This window comes from Peromyscus californicus, unplaced genomic scaffold, assembly GCF_007827085.1.
Source record: "Peromyscus californicus insignis strain IS unplaced genomic scaffold, ASM782708v3 Scaffold_5__1_contigs__length_169319896, whole genome shotgun sequence".
NCBI classification, from domain to species: Eukaryota; Metazoa; Chordata; class Mammalia; order Rodentia; family Cricetidae; genus Peromyscus; species Peromyscus californicus.
Window position 1 is genome coordinate 94768792 of NW_026294573.1, and position 6895 is coordinate 94775686.

The window sequence follows — 6895 nt, forward strand, 5'->3', positions numbered from 1 at the left end:
GGGCTGGAGAAGGAGCTGCTACATCTTGATTTGCAGGCAACAGGAAGTAGACTGAGACACTGGGCAGTATCTTGAGCATATATGAGACCTCAAAGCCCGCCTCCAATGACACACTTCCTATAATAAGACCACACCTACTCCAAAAAGTTCATACCTCCTAATAGTGACACTACCTTTGGGGGCCATTTTTTTTTTTTCAAACCACCACAGGTATCTGGACCTTTTTGAGTATGGGAGACTGTACTTTTAAGCCCTCTAAAGCAGTAGTGGCTGCTTCAGGTCCTGTGACAGAAACACCCCAGGGCTCTGCCCTACTTTGCTCCCTATTGCTGTGATAAACACCATGACCAGAAGCAACTTGGGGGAGGAAAGGGCTTATTGGCTTTCACATCCCAGGTCATGGTCCATCACTGAGGGAAGTAAGGAACCTAGAAGCAGGAACTGAAGCAGAGACTGTAGGGGAATACTTCTTACTGGCTTGCTCCTCCTGGCTTATTCAGCTTGCTTTCTTATACAACTCAAGACCAGAGGTGGCACCACCCAAGTGGGCTGGACCCTCCCACATCAGAGTCAATCAAGAAAATAACCCAGAGGCTTGCCCACAAGCCAATCTGATGGGGTATTTTCCAGTTGACCTTTTCAGATGACCTCAACTCCTGTGGAGTTGACAAAAACTAACCAGTGCTGGCTCCCATTTAGTGATGACCCCAGACCCAGCTACTCCTTCTAGACTGACCCACCTCAAGATTTTCTTCCCTGGCTTGGGATGGGATGGAGAGGCCAAAACAAAACAACAACAACAAAGCAGCCTGTTTTCTCTTTCAGAGTTTGGAGTTTGCTGAGAGGTAAAGCCAGACAGCAGGCCAATAAAGGTCAACATTTCAATTTTACTTATTGATGAAGCTGAACTGGACACTCCAGCTTGATCTGGAGCCAAACAGATTTTCTGAAAGCCCTTCTCAATCTTTGATTATCCTGCAAAACCTCTGGCTTCCCTACATAAAACAAAAGCTGCGTGGTCTTTCATTATGGAGCAGAAACAATGCCAGCGACCTATGGCCAGGAGACTCCATAAGTAACAGAGAAAGGAAGGGTAGGGTCAAGGTCACTGGTCAGGCTTCCACCCTTAGTGGGAGAGGCTCCATGCTTCTGCCTTTCAGGAGAGCGGAAATTCCCTCTCATTATGGAGCATGAAAATCAGGGACTGCCTTCCCACCCCACCCCCACCTCTTTTGCTTCCTTGCCTTGGGAGTTTTAGTTTTTAGCAACTTACTAAGCACTCAGCCATTTGCTTCCTTAAGTGGGAAACCTTTATCTCAAAGTTTGTATGCTCCTTAAGATTGAAGAGCATCATTCTGTACTTTTCTCCTCTCTCCCTCCTCTCACAGACAAGGAATGGAAAAAGAAGGAAAGGAGGAGGGAAGGGGGAAGAGGGGAGAAGGAGGAACAAAGAGCATAGGTACACATTTCACCTGAGCAGACCTGAAACACCAAAAGTTACTGTTCATCTAGGTCCACTGCCGCAGACCTTGACACGGAAACAGAGCCCAGGATTGGGTGGTGTCCACTAGTTTTCAGAGACTAAAAAACAAAAGACACATACGAAAAAAGACTGTATCATGATAATGAGTGCTTTTATGCCTCCAAACACAATGGTTGATAATGAAAAAGGCTGAAAAATGTATTGATAGTCGCTCTGTTTTCAGGACAATTACCTACTAAAGAGAATCTATGTAGATAGAGGAATATGAATGAGAACCAAGGCGCACATTTTAGGTCGCTACCTTAAAAACATAAGACTGTGCATAATGCTTACATACTACTTTATAGTTTCTTTTATTTTATGTGTATGATCATTTGCCTACATGTGTGTATGTGCACTCTGTGTGCCTGGTGCCCTCAGAAGCCAGAAGAGGGTTTGGGATCCCAGAAACTGCAGTTAAAGACAGTTGCAAACCACCATGTGGTATACCAACTGGGTCATCTGCAAGAGCAGCATGTGCCCTTGACTGCTGAACCATCTCTCCCGTCCTGCATAATGCTTTTTAAAAATCAGATTAAACATTATTTCCTCAAACATTTGCCATTTATTATGATGAAAACTTTCATACGCTTTTCTTTGAGATTTAGCTTGTTGAGATCAGATCTTACTCCGTAGTCCAGGCTGGCATGGAACTCACTGTGTGGCCCAAGATGGACATGAATTCATGGCAATCCTCCTCTCTCAGCCTTCCAAGTGCTCAGATTGTACGCATGTGCCACCATGCCCAGATCTCTTCTAATAGTCACTACCTACACTGGCCCTGCTATGCAAGAGTACCCAACAACTACCTGCTCCTATTTAACTGTAACTAAGGAACCATGGACAAATGTTTCCTAAATAATTTTATTTAAAAAATCGCATGCTAAAATACGAATCTAAAAAAATTAACCATATTTATCAATGGAATCTATACCAACAAACGTTTATCACTAGAAAAATTGTTTAAGCTTTCAGGAGGGAGAGAGTGGGAATGAACCCACAGCCATCAGGTAGCTCCTAAGCTATTCCCCAACTTCAGAAGGTCACCAGAGTCCTGTCTTCTATGGCTAATGGCAGAGTCTTTAGTGCAGGCTATATCCTGAAGACAGCCTCTGGTCTAGTCTCAAGTTACTCTGCACCCTAGGTCCTAGATTAGGCTCCTGCTAAGTGGGGTTCAGTCCCAGACAACTAGTTCTCTTGCCTGAATTCTGTTTATTCCACTCCACCCCGGATTAACCTCTGGAGACCAAATCCTCCTACCTAGGCAGGTTCTCTAGCAGTGAGCTACATCCCCAGCCTCAGAACCTTCACTCAAGGCAGACCCCTGCTTCTGGTCTCCTATGGTACTTGCCTCAGCTGATGCTTCCTGCCCCTAGCAGCATTCTGCTGCCCCTTCCAGGCTCCCTCTTATTCCTCAACCCTTTGTACCATGTGTGCACAGGAGGGGTGTGTGTATCTCTGTGACCTTCAAGGCCAGCAGAGGGACAATCCCCGGGAGGCAAGAAGGCAGCTTGGTTCAACATAGCAAATAGCTGGTCATCGGTTCAAACATCAGGAAGCTGACCCCAAGTAATTTATTTTAGGCATATTTAAGCACAGCACAGTTTGGTCAAAATTTTTCAGGTGATAATGAACCCAATCCCATGTGCACAATAAAGCACATATAAATCTCTTTGAGGAACAAAATAAGCTAAATAAAGATCAGACATGACTACATCAAAATTCTTTGTGAAGTACACGTGACATCTTCCATAAGGGTTCTATAGATTGACTACATGTGACACCTGCCATCAAGATAGGTTGTATAGATTGACTGAGAAAAACAAGCTTAGAATAAGGGTCTAGGAAGAGGGCCTCATGCAGCCACACAGATAATGCAAATGTCACTGGGCTAGAACACTCATCTGCTCCCAGCCTTCTGGGCGGATAACAGGTATTGCATTCGTTGGCTTGAAGGAACCAAGCCTATGTGCTACTCTTCCTGGTTCTCCTAGTGCTTATCTGTGAGCACAAGGACCTCCGTGCCTCCTACAATTCTGAACAAGTCCCTCTGCTGTTTGAGCCTCTCTGCCTTCCCTCTCGGATTAGGCCTGCTTGATGTCTCTAGATTCCTAGTTCCAATACCAGGATGCTGATGTCTGTGATCAGGCACATTAGTCCTAAATCATCCAAATGAAGACTGACATTTGAGAGAGTCACCTGGGAAAGCTGAATTACCTGCTTGGCCAAAAGATGTTTGATTTTCAAAAACAAGTTGTTGTTTCCTGAATCTTCTCTGCTTGGATTTTATGGGATTAAAGAGTGTGCAGGATAGTTTTATGTCAACTCTACACAAGCTAAAATCATCTGAGAGGATGTCTCCATAAGATCATTGGGAGGCATGCTCTTTTCTGAAAGGAAATGGAGGAGCAGTGGATCTGGGGGCAGGGGACTGGGAGGAGCGGAGGGAAGGAAGGCTGGAGTTGGGATGTATTGTATGAGAGAATAGAAAAAAATCAGGCTGCAGGCAAGCCTGTAGAGCATTTTATTAATTAGTGATTGATGGGGGAGGGCCCAGCCCATTGTGGGTGGAGTCATCCCTGGGCTGGTGGTCCTCCACTCTATAAGAAAGCAGGCTGAACAAACCATGAGGAATAAACCAGTAAGCAGCACTCCTCCATGACCTCTGCATCAGCTCCTGCCTCCAGATTCCTGCCCTTTTGGAGTTCATGTCCTGACTTCCTTCAATGATGGAGTACAATCTGGAAGCATAAGCCAAATAAACCCTTTCCTTCTCAACTTGCTTTTTGGTCATGGTGTTCCGTCACAGCAATAGAAACCTAACTAAAACCCAGAGTAACTCAGTATTGGAGACACAACTCACTCCCCCAGTTTGCATGTGAGGACATGGAAGTTTTGGGAGTTCTGGAAACCACTGTGACCACACATCAAATTACAGGTGAAGCTACAACCTGCACTCTGCTCTCTTGACCCATGACTTCTCTCCACAACCCACAGAAAAAGGACCTTATATCATTGACTTTTTTGAATTGTGGAATCACTGGGAGGCTATAACATCAGCTAAAGACATAACCCCCCAAAAAAGTTATACTCAGAATCTCCACGCTCCAAGGTGAGAACCCCTGACTTTCGTTCACACCCCAAAGCATCTCTCAGATTTCACCAGCAGCGATTCTGTAGCATGATAGTTTTCCTTGTCTTCCAAACGTGCATCCAAATGACTTCTGGCTGTTTCCAAGTATCAATCCCTGAAGGAACAAGATGTTCCAGTGCAGAAGAGGTTCAAAAGAATGTGCCGTGTACTCGAAAGGCGTTTTCACAGAGCGTTCCACGGATGTTTCCAGAAAGTCAGGGTCTCTGCGCAGTGCGGTTTCCACAGGTGACCATCGGGGAGAAGGGAGCATTGTGTGCCCATGCTGGCAGACTAAGTAATCAGCCCCCATTTCTCTCAGGCAGAGCTCATGTGGGGCTTTGAGGTGGGGGACACCTTTCTTTTCTGCTGATAAAAGAAGGCACAATTCCAAGCTCAGCAGAAGTTCCCGCATAGCAAATACTGCTTCACACACAGATTTCTGAGACCCCCTCCAGGCAGCTCGGTACTCCTTGTCCCCCAATTTTGCATAATCTATGCCTCTGTTTTCATCTGCCTACTTCCCGACACACACTATGTGCAACCTGAAGGGACAGCTACAGAATTCCTGCACTTCATTTCGTTGCTGTTTGAGACAGCTTCTCCCTGTCAGCCCTGGCTGACCTGGAACTCATTTACAGACCAAGCCAACTTGGAACTCGGAGATCTATTTGCCTGCCTCCCCAGTGCTGAGATTAAAGGTATGGGCTACTGGCCCAGGCCATTTCACCACTTAGATGCCCATTTGACATTTATATTAGCATTGCTGATACCAGGAAGAAGGAACAGCCACTGAAGAATGGAAAAGAGCAAACAAGATGGGGCTCACTTTTCCCTTTGGGAAATAAAGGACACTTGAGAGCATAACTTGGTTTGCAGCGAGGTGTTACTCCCTTAGTTAAAAATCTGATGATTATCTTTCCACCCTCTGGCACTATGTATTTGCTCAATCTTAAGCATCTCTCTAGGCAAAATCCTCTGTGTTTGCTGGAAGGAGTCACTCACCAAAGGGCAATTGCTCAATAATTTTAAGGGTGGCTGTGGTCTAGACAGGCCATTCAGAAAGGCAGCTAACATCAGGTACAGCTGGTCACCTTTACTTCTGTCTATGTGGACATGATGGAAAAGCAAATTTAGAACTCCTGTAGCTTTCAGTTCGAGGAGGGTTCTGCCCCTGAATACAGTCGTAGATTCTCACCTGTCCACCTCAAATGAGCACAGGAAGCTATGAAAGGCCCTTTAAGAATTAAGGACGTCTAATCTATGCATCTACGTATCTATCATGTATTTATGTATCTAATCTACCCGGCTGGTTCCAGTTTGCCGGAGGAGGCAGGGTAATCACGAATCTGGAGATCTGACAGTAGCAAGCACCTCCTGTAGAGCCTGTGCCTGCAGCCTTTTGCTGCCTGGAATGACCTAGAGCTGGCAAGAAGGGGCAGTTTGAATTCCAGGCAGGCTAAAAGGCCTTGGCTGAGGAGCTCTAGTGGATTTCACAACTGCAGGGAAAGCCTTCCCACGGAGAGATGAACGGGTGGGGTATGGGGAAAACTGCAATTCTGCAAATTGGGAGAAGAGAGAAGGTGGGGCTGTCCTGGAAGTCAGGATGGGGTGCAAGAAAAATTCCTGACCACCGTCTGCCTTTGTCGGTTAACTTCGCGACCTACTAATCATATTATCACAAACTTGTACCACAGGGCCTAAGGCCCCTGCACCACAACTCTGGGAGACTCACAAGCAGAGCTGCGGCCCCTCAAAGGCACCCAGGCGCATGCGCATCGCTTGCTCTCCCTCCAAACTCTTTCAAAGCATCATCCGCGGAGCCCAGATCCTCCGATTAGAGAAATTTCTCTCAGTTTATACCTTGAAGTGATCAGTGCTCAATCTGCAGCGGTTTCAGAGTCTGTGGTCTGCTGGGCGGCAGTGAAAGGGGGGTGGGGGAGAGACGAGTCATGAGGTGCTACGGCCTGGAACTACAACTCCCGGCAGAGCTCGCGCGGTCGGGCCTTCTGGTGGGCGGGCCCAGGGCCTTAAAGCGGCGAGAGCTCCTGGGCCAAATATCTGCAGTTTGGCAGCCCGGTACTCCATTCAGCTCAGGGAGGCCTGGGAACAGAGTCCTTATGAGTTCCTTTGTCAATAACTAGCAATCAGTGTAATGGAAAGGACCCTATTGAAGCACTCCAGGCCTGTCATGAAGTTCATCAGCTCCTTCCTCCAGCTCCACAAATCCTAACTTGTCCATT

General features: G+C 46.6%; 1 long non-coding RNA gene across 1 annotated transcript; it reads right to left on the bottom strand.

Moving 5' to 3' along the window:
• Positions 1 to 1617: 1617 nt before the first annotated feature.
• Positions 1618 to 6616, bottom strand: LOC128097271 (uncharacterized). The gene is made up of 2 exons (XR_008213828.1): positions 6516 to 6616; positions 1618 to 5018 (listed from the first exon to the last, which is right to left on the bottom strand). It is a non-coding gene; the product is annotated as an uncharacterized LOC128097271 (long non-coding RNA).
• Between the last annotated feature and the right edge of the window lie 279 nt (positions 6617 to 6895).